The sequence below is a fragment of the Polistes dominula genome, unplaced genomic scaffold, assembly GCF_049000335.1.
Source record: "Polistes dominula isolate Pdom_NZ unplaced genomic scaffold, Pdom_raw_medaka scaffold_35, whole genome shotgun sequence".
Taxonomy (NCBI): domain Eukaryota; kingdom Metazoa; phylum Arthropoda; class Insecta; order Hymenoptera; family Vespidae; genus Polistes; species Polistes dominula.
This window is the reverse complement of record NW_028300968.1, coordinates 1,270,525-1,286,389: the sequence shown is the minus strand read 5'-3', so window position 1 is coordinate 1,286,389 and position 15,865 is coordinate 1,270,525. Positions and strand designations below refer to the sequence as shown.

Sequence of the window (15,865 nt, the reverse complement as noted above, 5' to 3'; positions counted from 1 at the left end):
TTTACTCTCTTATTGATCTAACTAATTAATTATATGCATTAAATCACAGAAATGTTTGTAATTACTTTATCAGAAAATACCAAAATTTATATAAATTCTTATACGTGAAAAAATATTTTGCGATTAATTTGAATTTTGACCAACTTTTATTTGTTCATTGCAATCAACTCGAATTTTTGACCAAAATGAAAGATCGTTGAATAAAAAAGATCCCGTACTATATATATGTATATATATATTTTCTTCTTGTAGTTACCTATCGAACGTTGTAAGAGAGAAAAGGTGAATAAACGGAGAGAAAGTACAAATAGGAAGCCTTTTACGAGCAGTGGCAGTTTGTCCTTTCGTCGTTTGTCAGCATGCGTTTCTTTATTCGCATTCGTCTGTTGCTCCCTGGTGTATGTGCATTAGAAAAAGAGAAACAAAGATAGAAATAAAGATAAAAAGAGAGAAAGAGAAGTCAAGAGAAGAATAACTCAGCCATAAACATCCCGTAGGATAATTAACCCTTTGAAAACTTTGAACCTTTGACGATTTTAATAATCTTAAAAGACAGCGGGGCCCTTGATTAGTACTTCTACCGTTGGATGCAATCGACAATGCCACTCTATCTCTGTCGTCGTATATTACCGACGTTCAGTTCGGTACACGCACATTATCAGCTCATCGTACATACCACAACGTTATATACCTACTCACATGTACATTAAAAGAAGAAAATTCTAATTTACCTGTCGATTATCTCACGAGAAGATCAACGTTGTCATCTCGATACTCGTTAAATTGCATTAAATCGTGTTGCACCAATGTTGCACTGATCTTTTTGTATTCTTTTATATATCACAACGAAACAAAACTAACTTTCACTAACAACAAGGTATACCAGATCGAAGATTATTTTCAACACTTAACTGAAATAAACAAAAAAAACAACAAGATTTTTTATTTTACTTTAATTATAAATCTTGTCATTAATTTTAATTCTTTTTTATAACAACAAATATTATTACAATTCTTGCATATATATATATTTAATCGTTTATTATATTCAGTTATAGAATTCATTTAAATTTATTAATACACGTTCAATCAACATATACATATGTAATGAAAATATATATATGTATATATATTCAGTATGACCGAAAAGAGAGGGAGAAAATGAACACTGAAAGCAACTTTTGCCATGTACGGTACAATATATATTATATATATACATATATATGGTACTTTGAAGTATTGGCATAGAGGCAGGGCTGCGCGGAATGGTGAAAACAATGAGCGGTGAACATGAAACGACCCTTAGTAGCCAATAACACACGTGGATTATTTCAAAAAGCTAATTTTTCCTCATACCAGTCATAGTGAGAAACGAAAGGGCTACGACCTTATTACGTCATGACGGCTCCTATATTTTTAGAAGCTTTGTAACTCTTTCATATATTGTCACGAAAAAAATTATTATTTTTCAAGACATAAGTATATGTTTATTGAGATATTAAATGCATCAAGAAAATGATTTTATTTATAAGCTATGTTATGTTTATTTAAACAATAAAGATCAATATTGTGTTAATTTATTTATTAGACAAACATATTTTATCAAATATTTTAATGATTATTTTATATTTAATAATTGATAATTGAATATAATTTAATTCAATAAATTACGTTATACTTTGCAATACGTTTACGTGTTTTATCATATATTTGTTCTACACAGATATATAATATTTATTTTATTTTCCACAAATACAAAATATTTTTTCATACACACTAAGATAACTTTGATAAGATTGTAGATAATATTGTGTATGAATATTATTTTATTAAATATACTAAATAAATATATGTCTATATATTATGCAATATGAAATAATATTTGTTTAAATGTATCATATAAATACACGTATTTGCAATACTTTAATGATACTGGTAATTATTGTAGTAGACTTAATAAAAAAAAATGGAAAACATTTATTTTATAATATAAATTATATTAATATTTAAATAAATTATAAATTTAATATTAATATATAAATAATATCTATATAATTTATATTATATTTATATTACAATAATTTATATTATTAATTGAATCATAAAATCAATGTTTCCAATTATTTTACTTTATCCACACTTATGTTTACCGGTATTATTAATTTATTGAAATATAAAAATAATTGTGATCTGGCTCACCTTTTTCACAATACATTTTTTCATCTAGGAAGAACATTTACCTACACACAATTTACGTTAAATAACATTCTATTTTTCTCATTAATTATAAGTAATGTTACGATGTCTCACGACTATTAATTGCGACACTTTATACCGACCCAAATTATTTTTCCCATAACTTCATTTCTCTTTTCGTAAGCAACCATCTATGTAACTTATTTTCAACGAATCACGCGAGTATCGTAGAGTGTTTATATGAACGGTGATGATAAAGAAGAGTATAAGAGCAAATATGAACAAAAAAATCGTACAACGAAGGACTGTTCTTAGTTGGACGATAAACTTCTAGGTCAAAGAGTACTTATTCATTAGTCGTCTTTTTTCGTACTAGTATTCGATGTTTACAAATCAATTTCTTCATTGATCTCAATAATACAATGCTATCCGTTCATTTTAACGCGAATCATAATACTTTTTCCGTTCAATTACTTCGTGATAAGTAACATCTATCGATTATGGTTTAACACAGAAAGTGTTTTTGAGAAAATCTTATGAGAAATGTGTACATATGTATATGTGTGTTTGTACTTATCACCAAATACTCTAATTGTAAAATAAAATAAAAACATAAGAAAGAAGATTGAAATTGTTATAAAAGTAAGATGAATGATTTTTATATGAACTTGTAATATTAACAATAATTTTTAATCTACTTTTTCTTTGTTTCTATGAATGATATCACTAATAAAATATATAAAAACTGTAAAATTATCTCAAATAGGCATGTAAACTATAAAAATAATTTAATAAAGAAATAACTTTAGAATATCGAATTTTATGCACTTTCTAATCATTCAACAGTCAATCTTTACTGATAATCAAAATAAATTATAAAAAATAAGAAAAAAAACGAAATTACAATACGACATATGTTTTTATCCGAAAAAGAAATTGAAAATAAAAATCTTTTGAACACACGTGCTAAAGCAAAGAAACATTTGCTTTCACTAATTATCTTTTTTTCTCCCTTTTTAGTTGACTTCGACGTAAATATATCTCTGCGGGATCCTCCTAAACACATGTTTTCCTTCTTTTTAAACAGGAACGTTCCATGAACACTTTGAAATATCGACGTAATTTAAACGACGACGTACAACCCTCTTTTCGAAAAAGAAAAAGAAAAAAGATAGTCCCCAAAAAAAAAAGGAAACACTTACAAACACTAATCGTAAGATTTATTTCTATCGTTTTAAGTACGTCAATTTGCACGAAAAGCACGATGACAAAATACTTCTTGAAATAAATCGAACGATTTAGATGATTAAGTTAACTTTCAACGATTTCGAGAAGTCGTTCGAGTGTTTCAAGGTGAATTACAAACTGACGGAGAATGATTACGTTAATGACATAGTCGAGGGTGTTTCAAAAGGTAAAGAATAGGTGCAGACTGGTACGAATTTTCGTAACACGCGATTTTAACATCAGCAACAACATCGAACGCGTATATTTCTCTTTCTTTAGCTGTCTTTAATTATTTTTTTCTTCATTTATCGTCACCAAGACAATCAATACACGTGCCGATCATTTATAACGATACACTAAATTCAAACATCGTCAAAAATTTATTTTACGAATTATATATTATATTAAATTACTAATATTACAAAAAATATCGTAAATTAATTTTTTCCAATTAGTTTTGTATATTTTATCTACTGTAATAATTAAAACCACGAATGAGCCATCCCTTCAATCGACTATTATCTTTTCTTTTTCTTTTTCTTCTTTCTATTATAAAAACAAATCCTCAAAAATATAAGAATACGATTAATTTCCATTTCACGTTACTCTTTCTTTATCCGTTCATATAAACTTGTGAAAATAATTATCAAATTAACGACACACATTCCCTATAACGTATTTTAACAAAATAATACTCTTCTTCTAACGATATTTTCACACGAAGAAAATCTTAGAAAGTTGCTAAGAAATTTGCGGTATCTTAAGAACTGTATTAGTTCTTGATAGAACTGTAAGCTGATCACGTGAATTACTTCAATAAAGAGAAAATAAATTGTTATATCGATTTATAAATAAATAGATTAGATAGCCTCACCCTTTAATTTCTTACTTTATCGAATGTTTCAACCTACAGACCCCGACCCCTCCTTTACATTTCCGTAATAATATTAAAAAATTAAAAAAAAATTCATATTGTTTATATCATACTAGAAGAACAGAAAATTCTCAGACCCAGATAATATTCGATTAGATTCCTCTTTATCTCAAAATAATCTCCTGATATTTAAGAACCTCTGATTGTAAATTAATGCTCAGATTCAATCACAACAAACCAAACACAGAACACGTAATAAAATATTTTTATATAGTTATATTGTAATAGAATTTTAAATAATTATATTTAATTTTTAAGTGAATAAAAATGTGTGTGCCTTCAGAAATGCCATTATACATGTATATTTTAAGAAGTAGCAATTATAGAAACTCAAGTGGAAGAAAATCGTAAAGAGGTTTGTTGTTAAATCCAACGATGGTCACCTGTAACAAGAAGAAAACTATATTAATAATACAATCAAGTGATATGAAGTAGCCTAACATATGAATCGTCCAATTCGCAGATGCACTTTTCAATTGAATTATTTATCTATTTTTATCAAAGATCTATTTACCGTAGCAATAGAATTAAATTTAAACGCGTGTTTTTACATTTACAAAAAATAAAAAAAAAGGAAAAGTACAAATATTAATTTACTAGAGAAAATAATAACTATTAATTATTATAACTAATACTTTTAAACTGCATTATATAGAAAAGAAAAAATTACAAGTTTAATGAAATGCGATCAAAGTGAAAAATCTTAAAGACAAAAAAAAAGAGAGATTACTTTAATATTCAAAAGACGATAATTATGTTTCAAAATGTAATAAAAAGGAAATTTAAATATTTTGACTCGAACTAACTAAACACATGTGCACCTTTTTGACGATATAGACACGCATTTGGTGTCCCAAGGAGATGGAATGGTCCGTCATCTCCACTTACAACTATAAATTAATGACGAGCAAAAAAATAAAACAATAAAATATATAATATGACTAGAGAGCCATTCTCTACAGGTTGGAACTTGCTGTTGAACCCTTGAAAATAACTCAATAGCCTGTAGTTGCCCTCTTGAGCCACAATTAAGTGGGGGCCTCTTCGGCATTAAGCCTCTTCTTTCTTCATTCCATGAAAACTGCATTTGGACATTTACTACGTGCGAGCAAGATAAGATCTTTCATACTAATTTTGCAAATGAACTAGTATTTTGTTATGATTCTAATTCTCAATTATTCAAAAATTAATTTACATTTCGCGTTTACTTTTCTAGCTCGTGGACCATCAAAGAACTTAGAGTTCATTGACCATACACGAGAACAATTAATCGAATGTCCAAGCAGATACTATCCCTCGATGACCTAATAACACTTCGCACTTTTAACGTCGAGTAATAAAATGGAATTGAAATAAAAAGTGCAATAAATGCAATGCATTTTCTTGCAATACTTTCAGTTCAATAATATGTTATATTTAATTATATCATATATTTCTAGCTGTAAGACAAAATCGCGATAGTGCGTAGTGCTAATCCTGAAATACTTAAAACTAAGTATCAAATGCATCAAAGAATTTGCGAATTTGATTCGACTCTATCTCGTTCGAGATAAAATCGAAGTAGAAATGAATCTTTCAAATGGTTGCAAATACCTTTGAATCATGATACATAATAAAGATCACAGAATAATTACAAAATAAATTAACAAATCAAGCATAATATAGAATGAGATGATAAAATTTTGTAACAATTCTGTATTATAAACCAGGAGGCGGAATTTCCACTCCGGAGTGGAAGCAAGAAGTCTAATGCCTTTCCTGGATCCTACCTACTTAAAATTAAAGTTTTCACATTCATTCAGAGAAGTATGCTACCTGCCTGCCTATTATCCATATTTTTACCCATTTTAAGAAAAACCATACATACCCACCCACTCACTCCACGGTTCTCACACATACCACCAGGGTGCAAAAAGCCTAAACTAGAGAGCATGCCCCGGGGCACCTCCGACACCCTAGTTCAACCACGTTTTCTAAACTTATATGCTAATGGGTATACGTACGTTTTGCTGAAATCGACTGCCAAGGCTAATGATTATTGCATACAAAACTAAAGCAAAAATACAAGTATACACTAGCATATATATGCATACTAGTTATATACAAGTATATCAAAGTTTCCACAAATAAATGCAGTAACTCTACTATGCAAACGAGATTATCAAAAAAATTAGAAATATTTAATATAAATATAAGAATACAGAAACGTGATATGAGGAAGTAGTGCTTTGAGTATTTAATAATGTATTAAATGAATAAAAAATATCGCGAAACGATGTACAATACACACTACCTAATACGCACACACAGGTGTAAAGTACATCGTGCAATCACTAGCACAATAACAGCCGCCAATAGGGGAAAAAACTAAAACTAAACCCACGCTAACTGTTTCTCACCCATACGTGTAACACCTGGGCACACGCATAGATGAGAACGCAGAAAGTATGGGGGGAGAAACGGGAGATTAGTATATTAGAAGCTGAAAATCCTGATCTAAAAAATATGATTAAGACATAAACACATAAATACATTTGTATAAAAATTCATCTAAGCGACTAAGGACTCTACAAGTCATTTGGTGAATAATGACTTAAACAAGCGAATGAAAAAAAAAGTTACCCCATATGAAACAATTATAGTTTCGAGGTAAGGATGTATTAAAAGACTCTACAATAATGATGGATATTTTTTGCAAACCTCGGACGACTCCTTTCATTAAGTTGGCTGTTCTAATTAAAGAACTGGGCTTTGAGCCGCCACTCAACTGCCAAAGTCTATCCGTCGCGAATGAGTTTGTCTTCTTGCTCATTTATTTAAAATATCAAAGTATTGATATATCAAAATTAATTTCGATTAGATAAACTATGTACGAAGAAATGCATGTAAGACATTTATTACATGCTTTTAACACGTAATAAAAAAGAGAGTGCATTTATTAATTGCATTATGAATTAAATGAATTTAACTGATGAGACAAGAAAACCTATCCTGAACTAATAATAAAACATACAATAAAACATATAATAAAACATACAATTTTCATGAGTAACTCCTAAAAAGGAATTACTCATGTGCTCGTCAATAATTTATTTAAATAATTACAACCAGTAACTCGTGCCGATTTGGACCTTTCATCCTCGGCATGATTGAGCACTGGAGGGACTTTAAATAAAAACTCATGGTTTAAGAAGTTCTGCGATGGCTCCAAAACACTCCTACTTCGCAGCAAGTATTGTAGTCTGACAATGGAAGACGATATTGGAATTGCCATTGATGAAGATCCATCGAAGATCCATCGAAGATCCATCGAAGAATTCATCCAACATCTTTGAAAGGAAGAGAATCCATGGTTATATCTGTAAAATAAAATAGAACAAAACGATAAGTTATCTGGAATATTATCCAAAATCATATAAAATAAAATTGAATAAAATGTAAATAAAAATGAATACTTACAATGCATTCCAAGAAGATGCAGCTCCATTGCACCATGGTGATGCACCTCGCGTGAATCTAATAACGTGGTATGAACGAAAATAAGAAACTATAGATGAGTTTCTTATCGCGAAACCGAAATTTTATTATACGACGAACAACACTGACTCTAATTCGCGTTTGATTTTAATTTATTACTCGCCCGATCACTGATTCTACAACTAATTCAAAGACTGCATTGCACGCAGTTTGATGATACCACCATAAACACTGCACATATTGCTTCGCTCACTATAGCAATCTGAAACTGAAATAAAAAACAATACTATTAATATCATTACTATTACAAAAAATCATTAAAATTTTTAAGGAATTATTTAATAAAAAAATATACTCACTTTAAATCTTTATTGATGAATGCACAATGGGTCTCCTATCCTTAGGATGACGATGACAATGCACAAATAATGACTATAAAACTGCATTATACATGCAATTAATTCAATTAACACTAGATTTATGAACTGAGCAAATTTGATTCATTTCAAACTTTTTTTCTACATATATATAATAGAAATATTATTATTTTTTAAATATATGTTAATTTTTAATACTGTAATGAAATATACATAAATATTAATTCCTCTCCTCTACCCACTTATTCATTTAAAAAATGTTTGTAGATTTTTAAAAAATAGTGAACAAATCTAGTGTTAAACGAATTTCTAAATGAATTTAATTAATAAAATGTGAATACCATTTCAACGATGATCTGAAACACAAATGAAAACAAAATTATATAAATCTTTGTTATATAAAAATAACTATAATTATTGAGAAAACGTTTAATAGAAAAATATACTCACTGTGATGGATGCAGGATGAATGCAGGATGGGTATCCTACCCTTAGGATGACGATGAGCACATGTTTAAACTTAATAAAAGAAACTTGCGAGTTTCTTAACCGAGCAAACGAAATTTTAACATGCGACGATCAACACTGAATCTACTTGTCGACTTTTTTATATTTTATTTTAACACGATGCAACACACGAGAACCTCATTGCCTACGCGCTCGATTGCAATGATTTTCTGAAACAGAAAAAGAAAAAGAACAATTAAGATCATTGTTGTAATAAAAATCAATTGAAATTATCATAGAAATGTTTGATAGTAAAATGTACTTACTTTTAGTCTTCGTTGATGATTGCAGGATGGGTATCCTACCCTTAGGATGACGATGTATAAAATAAAATTAAATAAAAAGTCTGAAAAGCTGCAACATACTAAAGACTATATTACAATATTTCCTGTAAATCATTTCTGAAGGCAGAGCACACATTAAAACCATTGAATATTTAATCAGAAATATTCAATGGTAAATATAAAGTATAAAAATTTTGTATCAAAGTATACCAAAAATGTAATGTTAGTAAAAATGTTAATTAAAAATCTTTAAAGTTGTCTAAATAAAACAATAATTGTATCAGCAAACTCAATAAAGAGTAACATAAAAAATAAACGAGTTTTTATATCATTCTATGCAATGAAAAGCTTTTTAAACTATTAAAATCAAAACGATAACGTTAGAAATAAAATTATTAAATAATTTAATACACCTCATTTTCGTTTATGTTGTCTCGTTGAAAGATAGACGACGAATACGAGGTATGTTACTATGTAACCTTGGTAGAGGAGATCTCGGGAGTGTCGAACGTTCGGCTATTATACCTATGTTATCGGCTGTTTACGTTTTGTCGTCGACTCGAGAAATACCTGCAAATATAAATAAACATTTATATAATAGCTTATATGTAGAGTGTATTGTTTTCTTATTCTTCCTCTCTCTCACACACTCCTTCTCTCTCACTCTTTCTGTAGTATTTCTATATGCTTATATGCTTATACTTAAAAAAAATAATGCTCACCTCGCCGTATATGGAGTAGATAAAAAAAGTTGCCACAAGATTAAAAGGTTAGTGAATTCGTGTTGCAACTCTCCCCATGCTCAGAAAGCTAAAAAAAAAGTAAAATATGAAAAAACTCACGTATAAAAATTATGCATGTAGTATGCATTTGATATATAACATTCGTTATATATCATTTAATATATAACAGTAAGGTGTACATTAAAATATTAATTGAAACAATTACCTGAAATTAACGGGATAACAAAATCCGCTGCAAGAAGTATACAGATGGCAGATTAAAAAATTCGAAAGATTCGCCATATTGATGTGCATAAAACAGGCGCATAAGACTGGCGCGAAAATACTGCATGCGCGAAAATGATGCGCAGTAGATCTTCTTTCCATCTATAATAAAGAAAAATTTTGAATGATTAAAAATACGATATAAGAGCATAAAAATTGTCAAAATATACTCAAAAAATCAAAATTGATCCTTACATCCTTTATATATTATAATAGGAAGATGTAAACTTTACAAAATATCTTTTAATTACCTGATCTTAACGGGACGATGACACTCCGATGTGTTCTCCACGAATGACGCCATGAAACTGAAGAATTCGGACGAAAGCTTGGCTGTGATTGGCTAATTCATTTTGTTGAACATGAAAAGGGTCATCACAGCTTTTTACACGGACAGAATCTGACCTTCTTTATGACCACACTGGTCAAACTACATATGATAATTTATTTATTAAATAAATTAAAAATCATTTCTATTTTTCTAATAAATGTACATGTAACTTATAAATATTTTAAAAATAATGAATAGAATAAAGGCAATGTAGACATTAAGAGATCTTTGTCGTTTTGCACAAAAGAATACAATCGTATGGAAGAGAATTGTCGATATAAAAATGTCTAATATAAAATGCAGCATATGAAAGAATAAATTCCCAAAATCTGTATCGATAAAGAATCCTCACAATTGAAATACTTTCAGAGATGCATAATTGTTTTAAAAATATTCACAATAACGTTTATACACGATTCACACGAACATTATTCCACATGATTTTCTATGCTATAAGATACTACATTCTCTATATTCTATTCATTATTTTAGAACAATTATGAATAACGTATACATTTTATTTGTAATAGAAAAAGAAACATACCTTTATAATATATATAAAATATTTTCTATTTAATATACATTAAAACATATAAAATGTTTAAACCAATGCATGTATGTAGAAACAATCTGAAATGTAATTAGAGAATATTAGAATGATAAAATAATTGTTAAATAATTAATATAAGTGCATTTTGTTATCTAATAACTTATTACATATGATCTACGTACCTTTCTCTTCCAGATTCACCTTTTAACTAAAGCATTATCCTCTATGAAAATACTTTTATTCAATGTTGGTTATGTTATTTTCCAAATGTTGCCCATGTATGAAACAAAATAAAACATTCCAATTAAACAGAGATTCACATTATAACCCTCTTCATGTAATTACTATTTTTATTAAATGCTTATGTAACTTGTAATCATTATAATAATAGTGAATAAAATAAAAAGAATGCATAATGTAAACATTATCTCATTGCACACGAGAAAACAATCATGTAGAAAAGAAACCTTGTCAAAGAAATATGTAAAACAATTGACAATCTTTCGCTTGCCAACAATAGAAAAGTCCCTATAATTTGTTTCTTTAACATAAAAGTCGCCTTTATGATAAAGATTTAATTTTATGCTGTTGGTAAGCGATAGATTGTCAATTGTTTTACAAATTTCTTTGACAAGATTTCTTTTCTACATGATTGTTTTCTCGTGTGCAATGATATAATGTTTACATTATGTATTCTTTTTATTCTATTCATTATTTTTATAATGATTACAAGTAAAAGTGTGTAAAGTACTAGTAAAAAAAGTGTAAAAATTAGAGAGTTAAAATCTAAATTTCTCCTTATTTTGAATGTTTTTGTGTAGCATACATGGGCAACATTTGGAAAATAACATAACCAACATTGAATAAAAGTATTTTCATAGAGGATAATGCTTTAGTTAAAAGGTGAATCTGGAAGAGAAAGGTACGTAGATCATATGTAATAAGTTATTAGATAACAAAATGCACTTATATTAATTATTTAACAATTATTTTATCATTCTAATATTCTCTAATTACATTTCAGATTGTTTCTACATACATGCATTGGTTTAAACATTTTATATGTTTTAATGTATATTAAATAGAAAATATTTTATATATATTATAAAGGTATGTTTCTTTTTTCTATTACAAATAAAATGTATACGTTATTCATAATTGTTCTAAAATAATGAATAGAATATAGAGAATGTAGTATCTTATAGCATAGAAAATCATGTGGAATAATGTTCGTGTGAATCGTGTATAAACGTTATTGTGAATATTTTTAAAACAATTATGCATCTCTGAAAGTATTTCAATTGTGAGGATTCTTTATCGATACAGATTTTGGGAATTTATTCTTTCATATGCTGCATTTTATATTAGACATTTTTATATCGACAATTCTCTTCCATACGATTGTATTCTTTTGTGCAAAACGACAAAGATCTCTTAATGTCTACATTGCCTTTATTCTATTCATTATTTTTAAAATATTTATAAGTTACATGTACATTTATTAGAAAAATAGAAATGATTTTTAATTTATTTAATAAATAAATTATCATATGTAGTTTGACCAGTGTGGTCATAAAGAAGGTCAGATTCTGTCCGTGTAAAAAGCTGTGATGACCCTTTTCATGTTCAACAAAATGAATTAGCCAATCACAGCCAAGCTTTCGTCCGAATTCTTCAGTTTCATGGCGTCATTCGTGGAGAACACATCGGAGTGTCATCGTCCCGTTAAGATCAGGTAATTAAAAGATATTTTGTAAAGTTTACATCTTCCTATTATAATATATAAAGGATGTAAGGATCAATTTTGATTTTTTGAGTATATTTTGACAATTTTTATGCTCTTATATCGTATTTTTAATCATTCAAAATTTTTCTTTATTATAGATGGAAAGAAGATCTACTGCGCATCATTTTCGCGCATGCAGTATTTTCGCGCCAGTCTTATGCGCCTGTTTTATGCACATCAATATGGCGAATCTTTCGAATTTTTTAATCTGCCATCTGTATACTTCTTGCAGCGGATTTTGTTATCCCGTTAATTTCAGGTAATTGTTTCAATTAATATTTTAATGTACACCTTACTGTTATATATTAAATGATATATAACGAATGTTATATATCAAATGCATACTACATGCATAATTTTTATACGTGAGTTTTTTCATATTTTACTTTTTTTTTAGCTTTCTGAGCATGGGGAGAGTTGCAACACGAATTCACTAACCTTTTAATCTTGTGGCAACTTTTTTTATCTACTCCATATACGGCGAGGTGAGCATTATTTTTTTTAAGTATAAGCATATAAGCATATAGAAATACTACAGAAAGAGTGAGAGAGAAGGAGTGTGTGAGAGAGAGGAAGAATAAGAAAACAATACACTCTACATATAAGCTATTATATAAATGTTTATTTATATTTGCAGGTATTTCTCGAGTCGACGACAAAACGTAAACAGCCGATAACATAGGTATAATAGCCGAACGTTCGACACTCCCGAGATCTCCTCTACCAAGGTTACGTAGTAACATACCTCGTATTCGTCGTCTATCTTTCAACGAGACAACATAAACGAAAATGAGGTGTATTAAATTATTTAATAATTTTATTTCTAACGTTATCGTTTTGATTTTAATAGTTTAAAAAGCTTTTCATTGCATAGAATGATATAAAAACTCGTTTATTTTTTATGTTACTCTTTATTGAGTTTGCTGATACAATTATTGTTTTATTTAGACAACTTTAAAGATTTTTAATTAACATTTTTACTAACATTACATTTTTGGTATACTTTGATACAAAATTTTTATACTTTATATTTACCATTGAATATTTCTGATTAAATATTCAATGGTTTTAATGTGTGCTCTGCCTTCAGAAATGATTTACAGGAAATATTGTAATATAGTCTTTAGTATGTTGCAGCTTTTCAGACTTTTTATTTAATTTTATTTTATACATCGTCATCCTAAGGGTAGGATACCCATCCTGCAATCATCAACGAAGACTAAAAGTAAGTACATTTTACTATCAAACATTTCTATGATAATTTCAATTGATTTTTATTACAACAATGATCTTAATTGTTCTTTTTCTTTTTCTGTTTCAGAAAATCATTGCAATCGAGCGCGTAGGCAATGAGGTTCTCGTGTGTTGCATCGTGTTAAAATAAAATATAAAAAAGTCGACAAGTAGATTCAGTGTTGATCGTCGCATGTTAAAATTTCGTTTGCTCGGTTAAGAAACTCGCAAGTTTCTTTTATTAAGTTTAAACATGTGCTCATCGTCATCCTAAGGGTAGGATACCCATCCTGCATTCATCCTGCATCCATCACAGTGAGTATATTTTTCTATTAAACGTTTTCTCAATAATTATAGTTATTTTTATATAACAAAGATTTATATAATTTTGTTTTCATTTGTGTTTCAGATCATCGTTGAAATGGTATTCACATTTTATTAATTAAATTCATTTAGAAATTCGTTTAACACTAGATTTGTTCACTATTTTTTAAAAATCTACAAACATTTTTTAAATGAATAAGTGGGTAGAGGAGAGGAATTAATATTTATGTATATTTCATTACAGTATTAAAAATTAACATATATTTAAAAAATAATAATATTTCTATTATATATATGTAGAAAAAAAGTTTGAAATGAATCAAATTTGCTCAGTTCATAAATCTAGTGTTAATTGAATTAATTGCATGTATAATGCAGTTTTATAGTCATTATTTGTGCATTGTCATCGTCATCCTAAGGATAGGAGACCCATTGTGCATTCATCAATAAAGATTTAAAGTGAGTATATTTTTTTATTAAATAATTCCTTAAAAATTTTAATGATTTTTTGTAATAGTAATGATATTAATAGTATTGTTTTTTATTTCAGTTTCAGATTGCTATAGTGAGCGAAGCAATATGTGCAGTGTTTATGGTGGTATCATCAAACTGCGTGCAATGCAGTCTTTGAATTAGTTGTAGAATCAGTGATCGGGCGAGTAATAAATTAAAATCAAACGCGAATTAGAGTCAGTGTTGTTCGTCGTATAATAAAATTTCGGTTTCGCGATAAGAAACTCATCTATAGTTTCTTATTTTCGTTCATACCACGTTATTAGATTCACGCGAGGTGCATCACCATGGTGCAATGGAGCTGCATCTTCTTGGAATGCATTGTAAGTATTCATTTTTATTTACATTTTATTCAATTTTATTTTATATGATTTTGGATAATATTCCAGATAACTTATCGTTTTGTTCTATTTTATTTTACAGATATAACCATGGATTCTCTTCCTTTCAAAGATGTTGGATGAATTCTTCGATGGATCTTCGATGGATCTTCGATGGATCTTCATCAATGGCAATTCCAATATCGTCTTCCATTGTCAGACTACAATACTTGCTGCGAAGTAGGAGTGTTTTGGAGCCATCGCAGAACTTCTTAAACCATGAGTTTTTATTTAAAGTCCCTCCAGTGCTCAATCATGCCGAGGATGAAAGGTCCAAATCGGCACGAGTTACTGGTTGTAATTATTTAAATAAATTATTGACGAGCACATGAGTAATTCCTTTTTAGGAGTTACTCATGAAAATTGTATGTTTTATTATATGTTTTATTGTATGTTTTATTATTAGTTCAGGATAGGTTTTCTTGTCTCATCAGTTAAATTCATTTAATTCATAATGCAATTAATAAATGCACTCTCTTTTTTATTACGTGTTAAAAGCATGTAATAAATGTCTTACATGCATTTCTTCGTACATAGTTTATCTAATCGAAATTAATTTTGATATATCAATACTTTGATATTTTAAATAAATGAGCAAGAAGACAAACTCATTCGCGACGGATAGACTTTGGCAGTTGAGTGGCGGCTCAAAGCCCAGTTCTTTAATTAGAACAGCCAACTTAATGAAAGGAGTCGTCCGAGGTTTGCAAAAAATATCCATCATTATTGTAGAGTCTTT

General features: G+C 28.5%; 2 long non-coding RNA genes across 2 annotated transcripts in view; one reads left to right on the top strand and one right to left on the bottom strand.

Moving 5' to 3' along the window:
* The window catches only part of LOC149032360 (uncharacterized), a 167,919-nt gene extending 157,522 nt beyond the window's left edge, over positions 1-10,397 (bottom strand). Inside the window, exons 1-4 of the long non-coding RNA XR_016176785.1 lie at positions 10,261-10,397; positions 9,951-10,111; positions 9,725-9,812; positions 9,416-9,572 (exon numbers count right to left, since the gene is read on the bottom strand). This is a non-coding gene — a long non-coding RNA (uncharacterized LOC149032360). The remainder of the gene's footprint in view (positions 1-9,415; positions 9,573-9,724; positions 9,813-9,950; positions 10,112-10,260) is intronic.
* A 2,091-nt stretch (positions 10,398-12,488) lies between these two features.
* On the top strand, positions 12,489-13,466 carry LOC149032359 (uncharacterized). The gene is made up of 4 exons (XR_016176824.1): positions 12,489-12,625; positions 12,775-12,935; positions 13,074-13,161; positions 13,314-13,466. It is a non-coding gene; the product is annotated as an uncharacterized LOC149032359 (long non-coding RNA).
* The last annotated feature ends 2,399 nt before the right edge of the window (positions 13,467-15,865 follow it).